The 11,136-nt window shown below is 38.9% G+C and overlaps 1 pseudogene; it reads right to left on the bottom strand.

The window, feature by feature from the left end:
• Nucleotides 1-2,180: 2,180 nt before the first annotated feature.
• On the bottom strand, nucleotides 2,181-10,830 carry LOC148820903 (zinc-binding protein A33-like; annotated as a pseudogene).
• Nucleotides 10,831-11,136: the final 306 nt, after the last annotated feature.

The raw sequence follows: 11,136 nt of genomic DNA, 5'->3' as shown, positions 1-11,136 counted from the left end.
AATGTGATTCTGAATATTGTTCTGTTTGAGAACATAAGAAGAGAAATTATCTATGATTAATTCAGATAATATAGTTGTTATATTAGATATTTGTAAAAAATCAATATCAGTAATACTCTCTCATCCTAGCGTTAATCCCACATCAGCAGGGTCCGCTTGTCGGCATGCCCATCTCCATTTGGTGGTTTGAACCAAATCTTTGAGCTGACGTTGCCATTAAATGCGACCGAGAATACACCATCCGGTGCGTTGCTCCGCCTGCCTTCGGGGGGAGGAGGAGAACAAAGTAATGTAGCCAATTCATAGACGGGGATTATTAGGATGCATGGGAAATTTGGCCAGGACGCCGGGGTTACACCCCTACTCTTTTCGAGAAACACCCTGGGATTTTTAATGACCACAGAGAGTCAGGACCTTGGTTTTACGTCTCATCCAAAAGACGGCACCTGTTTACAGTATATTGTCCCCATCACTATACTGGGGCATTAGGACCCACATGGACCACAGGGTGAGCGCTCCCTGCTGGCCTCACTAACACCTCTTCCAGCAGCAACCTTAGTTTTTCCCAGGAGGTCTCCCATTCAGGTACTGACCAGGCTCACACCTGTTTAGCTTCAGTGGGTTGCTAATTGTAAGTTGCAGGGTGACATGGCTGATGGCCAATATCAGTAATACAAAGTGGATAAAATATGCTGTGAATCACTACAAATACTTACTAGCTGTATATAATCAAAGAAAATGTGTTCACAGAGTGGCATAACGTGGCAAATTCCTTTTATATATTTTTATCTTTTTCATTATTATTCTAACATGGTATGGTATACTTTAGCAGATGGAGAATATGAATAATCTATCCATCCATCTTCTAACAGGTTTATCCAATGCAGGGAAGTCATATTCTATCCTGGTAAGCAAGGCTCCCTGGATGGGACACCAGTCCATCGCAAGACACACACTCAGACACAAAAATGTACACATTCGCTATGACTAACTTTCCCACAAGCCAATGAACCTTCTGTTATGTTTTTGTTTCCACTTCGAACACTGGGAGAATATACTGTACAAACTCCAGGCAGTTAGCACTCTAGGAATTGAACTCAGGACCCCAGTGCAAGACAGCAATGTTAATGAGAGGATTTAATTAAAAAAGGGAACAAGGAGCTCTACTCAAGGTGTGGGGAAGCCTATTCAGCAATGGAAGGCTTGATGGAATTAAAACAGTCCCACTCACCTGTGGGTTAGGTTTGATGGAAAGCTTTTAACATTTTCCAAAAAAATGATTACTTTGGGAGGTACAACAAACTCCATTGCCAGAATGCATTATTGCTGTTGCTCTTAACTCAAGATTTGATTTACATGTTCGTGGCTCTTAAGTCTTTTATGTATGTACAGATTTTTACAGGAGTAAGAAAAATCATTTTGTAGCTGGAGTTTAAGTAACATGCCAGACTGACAGTGGGATACTACATGAATAATAAAGTTTGTGTTCTTGAACAGAGGACATTCCAACAGGCTGCAGTTAATCATTTACACCCAAGTGATATTTAGATTCCATTTTTTTCCTACAGTTAGTGCACTTCACTTCAGGTGAAGAGATTACAATAAGTGAATTATGGGGAGGCTACAGGCGAAGCTCATTAGAAACCATAACAATTGAGCTTTGGATTTTGTTTTGGATCAGAATATGTCATTTGGGTTGAAATATGTTTGGAAATTAGAGCAAAAACAGACAAACTGCAGGATCTGAATTTTTCATTTGAAACTGATGTTCTCTTCTCACTTCTGTAACAATGTGCATTTAAATGACAATCATGCAAACTCCACACAGATATGAATTTGAATGTAGGACAAAATACTTTACTTTTTTATGGTCATGTACATAAGTTTAATTTTTCTATGCTCCTTAAATTACAGAATCTGGTAATTGGCCATATTACAGGAGATAGCAGTACAGAAAAAAATGTTATGTAACTCATAGTCAGTGTTTTCATAACTATGGCAAAACACAGAAAAATATTTTTTATACGATAATAAGAGATCAAATGGCCTCCTCACCAACAGCATTATCAATAGCTAGAGGTTGGGGCAGCATTAACAAAAGTAAACCTCATTGAAGATCCATTCAGGAGGGCTTTTCACATCAGCTCTGCCCCGATCAACACCCTCAACATACTGTGTTATTATCCACTGGTACATACAGACACCTTCATTGGGCAGATACGAAGAGAACCAGTATACCCCAAGCAGAAGAATGGAAACATCTGCTCCGTAAATGTATCTTTAAAAGTGTAGATGGGAGTCCCATCACTAGGGTCAAAGAAAGACACCTCCCCTATGTCATAGTCTAGCTGTAATCTGATCTTCTGGGGTTTTCTCTTCAGAGAGAGTTGTGAAGTCAGTGCTCTGTAATCACCACACCACAGCCAAATAGCCAACACTCCTCCTTCTAGGCTCAGATTGATTAATCCTTTTCTGTTGATGGACTCTTTGGCCACACCAACAATCCAGTCAGTATTGTCCCCCACCTCAACATCCCAGCAGTGTCTCCCTGAGGTGAATCCCTCAGATCCCAGTACACATAAATCATAATCAAATCTCTCTGGGTTGTCAGGAAGCTGCTGTCTCTCAGTTCTGACGCTCACACTGGTAAGATCCTCAGACAGTGAGAGCCTGGGGTGTGCTGTATTGGAGTCCACAGTCACAGAACCTAAAAAGAAATCAACATTTTCATAAAAAATCAGTTTTGTGCAACTTGAGTAACTCCAGTAACATAATGGTCAGAGAAATGTCTACAATGAACATTTTTAAAATATGTGTAGAAAGTAGCAGTGCCTATACAAAATATTGTTACAGTGACTATGTCTAAGAATCTAGACACAATGGGCAACACTTAACTAGTGTCAATATTTCCTAGTGTTCCTAGTGTTTATTTAGTTGTTCTGGGTGTGCAACACACTGATCAAACGAATCTTCTGGTTTACCTTAGTTAATTAAGTTCTGGGTAAATGGTTAAGAACGTTAAAAGTCTAGGATAAAAGACAGAGAGACACAAAGAAAGAAGGGGAACAGAAAGAAGACACAGGAGGAGACAGGAGAGTAAGTGTGTGCCATCCAAATGTCCCTGACCAGATCATTGCATATTTGAGGAACGGGTGAGAGAAAGTGAATTGATGCAGGAAGTGCTGGGTAGAAGAATGCTTCTTTGCTTCCTACACTGGCTTTGTCCCTGACCTCTACAAGTGATACATCGATGACTACATCAGTGCTGCTACATGCTCTAATGACCAGCTAGAGCACTTCCTGCATCAATGCACTAACTCTCATTAGTCCCCCGAATATAAAGTTAACATATCTTCCACCACTCTTCGTTTCTAGACAAAAATATATCTGTAAACCAATCCTCAACTCTCATCCGCAGTCTATTACAAACCCACAGATTCACACAGCTATCTCCTGTACAGCTCTTTTCATCCCACTCACACCAAAAACTCTCTCCCTTTCTCACAGTTCCTCAGGCTACATCAACTCTGCAGTGACGACATGGAATTCCAGAACCAAGCACTCAAAATGTATTCTTTTTTCATCAACAGAGGATACCCCACCCATGTTATCGATAGGGCCTTCACCCAGGTCAAAAAACTCGACTAGGAACTGCTTCCCTACCACTCTAACACACTTTCTATCCCCAGGACCATTATTAACAACTACTCCATTTTACAGGGAGATCCCTCCATCGGTACCCTTTTTTCTAACAGCCCAATCATCTCATACCACCGACCACCCAGTCTATGTAAACTTCTGGTTCACAGTTCCATTGACCGCACTCGGCAATCATCCCCACCAGACACCTTCCCCTGCAACAGAACTCACTGCATCACCTGCAAATACATAACTTACTACACGCTCATTCACGGCCCCTCAAGTCAATTCCAGTTCACCCAGATGACATCCTTTACCTCCAGCAACCGCATTTACTGTATCTCCTGCAACAAAATGCCCAGATATCTACATTGGGGAAACTGGAAGGAGACTAGGAGACCGCTTCAGAGAACATGTCAGGGCTGTGAAGATGAAAGATTTCTCCAAGCCCATAGTTTCTCATTTCACCTCAGACGGCCATGATCACACTGATCTCTCTGTCTCTTTTCTCAAAGAAGGATTTGTCAACTCCCATAGCAAAAAAACAACAGAAATGAAACTCATCCTGAAACTAGGTTCACACCATCCCCCTTCGCTCAAAGACTGACTTATTTTAATGTAATCTTCTCTATTCTCATGCAGATTTTGACTTCACACCTTTCTTCACCCTTCCCCACTTTGCACTTCCTGAGTGGCCTCTCTGCCTCTGCCACTCCTGCTTCCTCCCCTCTCCCAGCTTTTGTTTTTCTGTGCTATTTAATCTTTGCTGTCTGCCCTGTCTTTCTCACACCTGATGAAGGCTTCTCTTCTCTTTTCAGTATGGAATAAACGTATTGTTCCTTTGCAGACTACGCATGCTGACGCAGCTACCCACCTGAACTACTTCAAAGGGTAACTTGTCTGTTTATGTTGTGTGTAGTGTAGTTGTGTGTATTGTCACTGTAAATAAATATTTGTTGACCAAGGGTGGCTAAATTATTACTTTTTTCACCAAAGCTGTGCTGGAGAACAAAGAGCTCAGGTACCTCCAAATACCAACCGCTCAGTTATATTCTTGGCAAATCCTTACAAGTTGGGAATTATGATTATTTATTTTAATTATGATTTATTCCCTAGGTCATTTCCTGGTGTTTATCCATTTTTGTAACCCCCCCATTGTGAACAATACAATTTACACATTTTAAAATGGGGAGTGAGAATATAGGTTTGAAAGTACATTTTTCGAGCATAGCCGTCAGTGACACACGAGCTAAAGTGTCACTACAGAATCATCACAACCAATAAGCCATGGAGATCAAATTGGAGGAAATCAGTCACTTCACTCCAGGCTCTTAAAACCGACAGACACACTCTCACTGGTTTATCTGACTAACTCCAGAATTCTCCTTGTTACTCTTGTACTGTGAAAAGGTATAAATATCCCTTCCCCTTGTGATCCCCCCGGTACTCACTGTACTGTACAATCTCCATCATCTTCTCCCAGACTTTGTACTTCAAAGATCCCAGGTGCTTGGCAACATCTATCAGTGCTCTTGAACCCCCTTCTGGATCCTGCAGTGTGGGCTGGGATCTGCAAAAAAAATCAGGATTCATTTCAATATTGTTCTCAGTACAATAGAAAGAGTGCAGAGATATGAGGGATATGAGGGATTTTAATTTATTGTAACAATTAAACATTGGAACTGTTCTTTGCCAACTGTTAGAAATCAGCCAAACATAATTTACAAACTCTCATAAAGATTCTAAATGTACAATGTACAATTAATTCATATTACATGAAAACATGCATAACAAACAGGAGTAAATATAAAATATTTGAGAATCAAATCTGCTGAGATGCTGTCTAATTGTTCACTCAGGGATTACATAGATCAGACTTCTTTGTCTAATAACTTTAGAGTTAAATTATATTGACTTTAACATGAGTTAAGGTCTGTCTTGTAGGTTTTATCAGTCTCATATAGTTAAATCACATTCATATTCTTAGATACAAGTAAATATGTATTTATTGTGAGCTATCAAACATATGTTTGGAATAATTGTTCACATCTTGAGAATTGTAATGTAAATAAAATGTTTTATACTCAAAGAGCCTTTGGCCAAACATCCTTGGTGACTTTAAACTTCCCACTGGAAAGACAGAATTGTGCTGCGTCGGTCCTTGGTCCAAGTTGGCAGCTGCTTGCACTGTGCTGAGAGTGTCCCGGTACAGAAAGAAGAGAGAGAGGGAGCTTTGCATAGATTTCTGAGAAAAACTCTGCAGGGGAAGTTAGTGTCATGTTGATCATCGGTCTTTAGAACTGTCTGTACACAGCTGTCTGTTTCAGTGCAGCTACAAGTGTCAGTTGGTGGGAGAATCTCAGTTTTTACTGAATCCACTATATTCAGGATGTTGACAAAAGGACACCAATTACCTTGTTTTGTTGATCAGGTGAAAATAACAGTGAGTTTGTGAAAAAAAGATTTCTTCTGTTGCATGACAAATATCTTAAGAAGAATTCTGTTCTCTACTGACTTGCTCTCTTGGCCTGGTGTCTTGGAAAAAGTCCTGACTCGGACTGCTTGCAGTCACATTGTTGGTAAATTCAGAATTGAGTTAACCAACGAAAATGAATTGGGTGCTAGTTTTAAGGTACAATATTAGTTAATGATCAGTTAGGATGATATCAGGAGTAGCCTGGTAACTATTCTGCACGTTCCTTACTGTTAGATTGTCCTTTGTGTGATGGACAATGACCTCTGATCAATTGTCCTAGCAGAAGGTGAATAGCAGACTGTAATTAGGGTGCTTCAGAATGTGCTTTACAATGTCCTGATCTGTGTTTTAGACCTGAAACATGTCTATTATCCGATGGGTCCCTTTTAGCTGAATTCCTCTGCTTTTATACAGAGGCCCAATCTGCTTTGTCAAGGCAATAGAAAGATTATTAGAAATTTCTTCTAAGTGTAATAATATGTCTTGCCGCTACAAGAGGGAGACTTTTAGAAAAGATATGGAGTTCACATACCTGTTCTTTGTGTTCTTGTGGTTCTGGAAAACATCAACAATGTGACAAATTAGAAATTCTTCTCTAACACAAGCTCACAAATATTCCCTTGACAAATCTGAAAAATACACTGAATAATAATACCGTTCTGTAATTCTGATCAGTGACTATGACATTACAGCTGCAGGCAGAATGAAGATCAAACAGCACAACTGTATGGATCATGTCTTAAAGATGGAAAAAGTAATATAGTACATTTAAAAAAACAGAATATTTAGTTGATGTTCTACATCATTTAAAACATTCAAATATGGCAATATTTCATAAGATAATGGAGAACAGTATTAAAATGCATATAAATAAACTTAAAAGTTAAGAGAATAGAATTCCAGATTAATTCACTCTGTTCTTAAATTCTCTTATTTTTTAATGAAGACTCATCTGCAGTGTACTAAGTTGTCACTAATGTTTCAAAAGAATTAATCTCTATCTGGGAAAGGAATTATCATTCCAGTAGTCGATACCTAGATGTCCATCTCACTAACAGTAGCAATGAGCTTTTCAATGTTACAGAACAATATAATCTAGGGTGCAGCTGCTACTGTGTAAATGTGACTAGTCAATAATGTCAGTCTGGATTCAGAGAGTTGTTGTCAGGGTCATCTCTACCTGAAGGAATGATAGGTCTTCAGCTCCCAAATCTTGTTCTATGGCTCTGATTGTATCTGAAAGGGGCTTTATCTCTCTTGTAATGGTCTCAATCTTCTCCTTCATCATCTGAGTCTTCTGTTCTGCTTCCATCCATAGTACAGCTATTCTGGCTGCCTCTTCATCTCGCAGAAACTGGTGAAAATCCTCAAACTCCTTTTTGATCTGTTTTTCAGTTTCTTGAGCTTGTGTCTGGAATGGAAAATGCATAACACTAAATAGTAAAATAGTACAGTATATACTGTCATTTACTGTAGTATTTACTGTCATTTAAGTTGTGCTGCACAACATTAGTATTTATCATGTTTGTATGCATAATATTTAGCAACTTAAGTGCAATTTTAGCTTATGACTTTCAATACATATTGAAAATAATTCAACATAATTCTTTTTTAAAGAATATTTACATCATTGTTGGTTTTAATGATTTAATCTGTGAAAAATGTGTTTCTTTGAAATAACTAAATGATTGTGGGCAATTTTCCCTGGGCTAGCACCAATCTGGTATTTTATATAACAGTAAGAGTACCTGAATGTGCACAGCAGTTCCTTCACGTCTTTTTAACTTTGTTAATGAGTTTCAGCTTCTTCTGCAGAGGTTCCAACAAAGGCTTTAGCTCCTCCTAGAATGAAATGAAACACCTGGATTGAGTTCACACTTTACTGCAGGAATTACTGACAACATGATCAGGTAAAGGTTCACTCCATGGTGAAAAGATTTAAAAAAAATAAGTTTTAGGTGTGGCGCCTTCTTTAGGTGTCCTATCCAAATTTTTGTCACTGTAAGTCTAATAACTGTATACCTATTGTCACACACAAGATTTCACACCAGTTTCCAATCAACACAGGACAATGGATGACATTTTATCAATTATTTAATTATTTAATTTTAATCAATAATTAATCTGAAACCTATTGTCTGAGCTCACTGGACTTGAGCACAAATAATTTCTTGTGTTCCTCTTCATCACAGAATGTCTCCTGACCAACAGAACCTGACACCTCTGGAATTATACACCCTGAACATGACACTGCTGTTCTCTGTGTCCTTTCCCTGTCAGAACTGTCCAGCACAGGTCACTGACATTGACCTATACCAACAAAGTGAACAGGTGGGACACAGCCTGGATGGGATGCTAGTCCATCACAGTGCAGACACCATGACACAGATACAAACATGCACATAATCACACCTAAGGCCAGTTTTCCCAGAAGCCAAGTGTAACCTACCAGTATGTTTGTGGACTTTGTGAGGAAACCTGAGTACCCAGAGAAACACCACGCGAATGTGGGAGAACATAAAATCTACACACAGATAGTACCCCAGGTATGGAAATGAATCCAGGACCCCAGTGCTGTAAGTCAACAGTGCTAACCAGTGCGCTACCATGCTGCCCAACAAACTGAGCAGTGAAACCTAAACACAATCAGGTTACTGAAAATTATTTTATTGGGTAGTCTTTATTATTATAATAATAAAAAGAAAACTTTATTTTATGTAGCGCCTTCAAAGGTGGCTTCTTAAAGCGCTTTACAAAATGACAACGACAATAAATAAAAAGAATACACAAGATAAAACACAATTACAATACACAGAGGAGACCGTGGATGGTGGTACTAAGAAAAGTAGGAGCAGAGGGGTAAAGAATGGAACCAGTCAAGTAAATGCTCTTATAAAGAAGGTTTTGAGTCTGGATTTGAAGGAGTTTAGAGAAGCTAACTCTCTGATATCCTTGGGCAGAGAGTTCCGGAGCTTGGGGACATAACAGGAGAAGGCCCTGTCACCCATACAATGTAAAGAGGCTTGGGGGACAGTTAGATGACCAGAATTAGAAAAGCGAAGGTTGAGAGGTGGGGAATAGGGCGATAATAGTCCATACAGGTACTGAGGTGCCAAGCCATGCATGAGCATGAGGATTTTAAAGACCACACGGAATTTGACAGGAAGCCAGTGCAAGGACTCCAGGATAGGAGTAATGTGATCACTTGCACTAGACCTGATCAGGATTCTGGCTGCCGAATTTTGGACATACAACAGTTTGTTCAATGCAGATTTAGATACTCCAGCGAGTAGAGCATTACAGTAGTCAATTCAGGAGAACACAAATGTATTGATCAGCTTTTCAGCCACAATTAATGATAACATAGGGCGTGGTCTAGCGATATTTCTGAGGTTAAAAAATGTTTTGACAATATGCTGCACATGTGGGTCAAATGTTAAGCCAGAATCTAATATCACCCCGTGGTTTTTCAATTTAGACTGAAGCTCAAATACAGAATAATCTACGGATAGGTTTATAGGATTGGCTTTACAAAGTTGATGGGGGGTGCCAATAAGCATGACTTCAGTCTTGTCACAGTTAAGATAAAGGACATTTTGAGTCATCCAAGTTTTTATGTCAGAGATGCAATTAGATAGAATACAGACAGCCACATCAGTGTCAGGTTTGGTACAGTATGGGTGTATATTTGAGTATCATGCCATGTGATCTTAAAAGCTGATGTGGAAACATGTAAATGCTGAAACGTGGCTACAAGCTAATTCCAATATGACATAAAGAAATGGCAAATATTAAATTAGAGACAAAGTATTTCCAAAATCATAAAGGTATCGTAATTCTTCAATTATACAAACTAAAATTAAATTCATTTTTTACATTCAGTACATCCCAAGCAGAAATTACCTTCTTGGAGGCTGTGGATTTAATAGGATCACTTGTATGTACAATACTATGTGAATCAATGACAAAATATGTTGTGTATGATGATGCAATCTTAACCTGAGGTTGTTATAACCGTGCTGAAATTCCAGTCTAATGGGGGTATCTGGAACTTCCAGTAAGGGCTTAAGACACTGTCTTCCGTGTCAATATTAAATAAGATACCTAAACAATCTTAAACAATCTGATGAATTCACATCAGTGAAAAAGCAAGAAATATAATGTCCCATGTGTCTAAGCCTTAGTATTAACCATATAGTGTATTTCTAGTTATACTGTTTAAGATTTAAATTTGTGTTTTACACTTTATTAAATGCAGTGACAAAAATGTTCTCAAAATTCTCATGCTTTGTAATAAAATTGTTTCAAACCTTGTACTTCTGTGCTGCCTCCTGCACTGGGCGCATTTTGTGGTTTTCATGATTTTCTGAAGTTTGACAAACCAGGCAGATAAGCTTTTCATCATCCAAACAAAAGAGTTTGAATTTCTCCCTATGCAGACTGCAGAGCTCTTTAGACCCCACTGAACGTTTCTGACTACTCTCCTGTACGAAGGCCTCACACAGATTCTTTAGAGCCAGGTTGAGAGGAGGGTGTTTTCTTGAAGATCTTTTCCTGCAGACTGGACATTCCCAAGTTCCCTTCTGCTCCCAGCACTGTTGCAGACAGGTTTTACAGAAGCTGTGGCTACATGTCAGGAGAACAGGATCCTTGAAGATTTCACAGCACACAGGACAAGAGAGATCCTCTTCCAGGACCGAAGATCTTAGTGCCATTTCTTCACAGAGTTGTATCTGTTTTTTTCTAATTATTGGATTCTGGTTACAGTGTGAGGCTCAATTTCACTTTCACTTAATTGCAATTTAAAAAATAACATGGAACTACAGCTGTAATGGATTTTTAATTGTTACTGTACATGCATTTTATCTTTATTTTCATATTTTTTTTAAATTTCAACACACGATTCAGCACATGAACAGGATTGATCTAGTTTTCTTTTTGAAATGAAAAAACTCAAAACTGTCATCACGTACTTCCTGTTCCTGTTCGGGCTTACATTAACAGCATCCTCCTGACAAGAT

Source organism: Atractosteus spatula, chromosome 14 (assembly GCF_055471065.1).
Source record: "Atractosteus spatula isolate fAtrSpa1 chromosome 14, fAtrSpa1.hap1, whole genome shotgun sequence".
In the NCBI taxonomy this organism is placed as follows: Eukaryota; Metazoa; Chordata; class Actinopteri; order Semionotiformes; family Lepisosteidae; genus Atractosteus; species Atractosteus spatula.
Note: the sequence above shows the minus strand (reverse complement) of the source record. Positions and strands in the feature narration are given on the sequence as shown.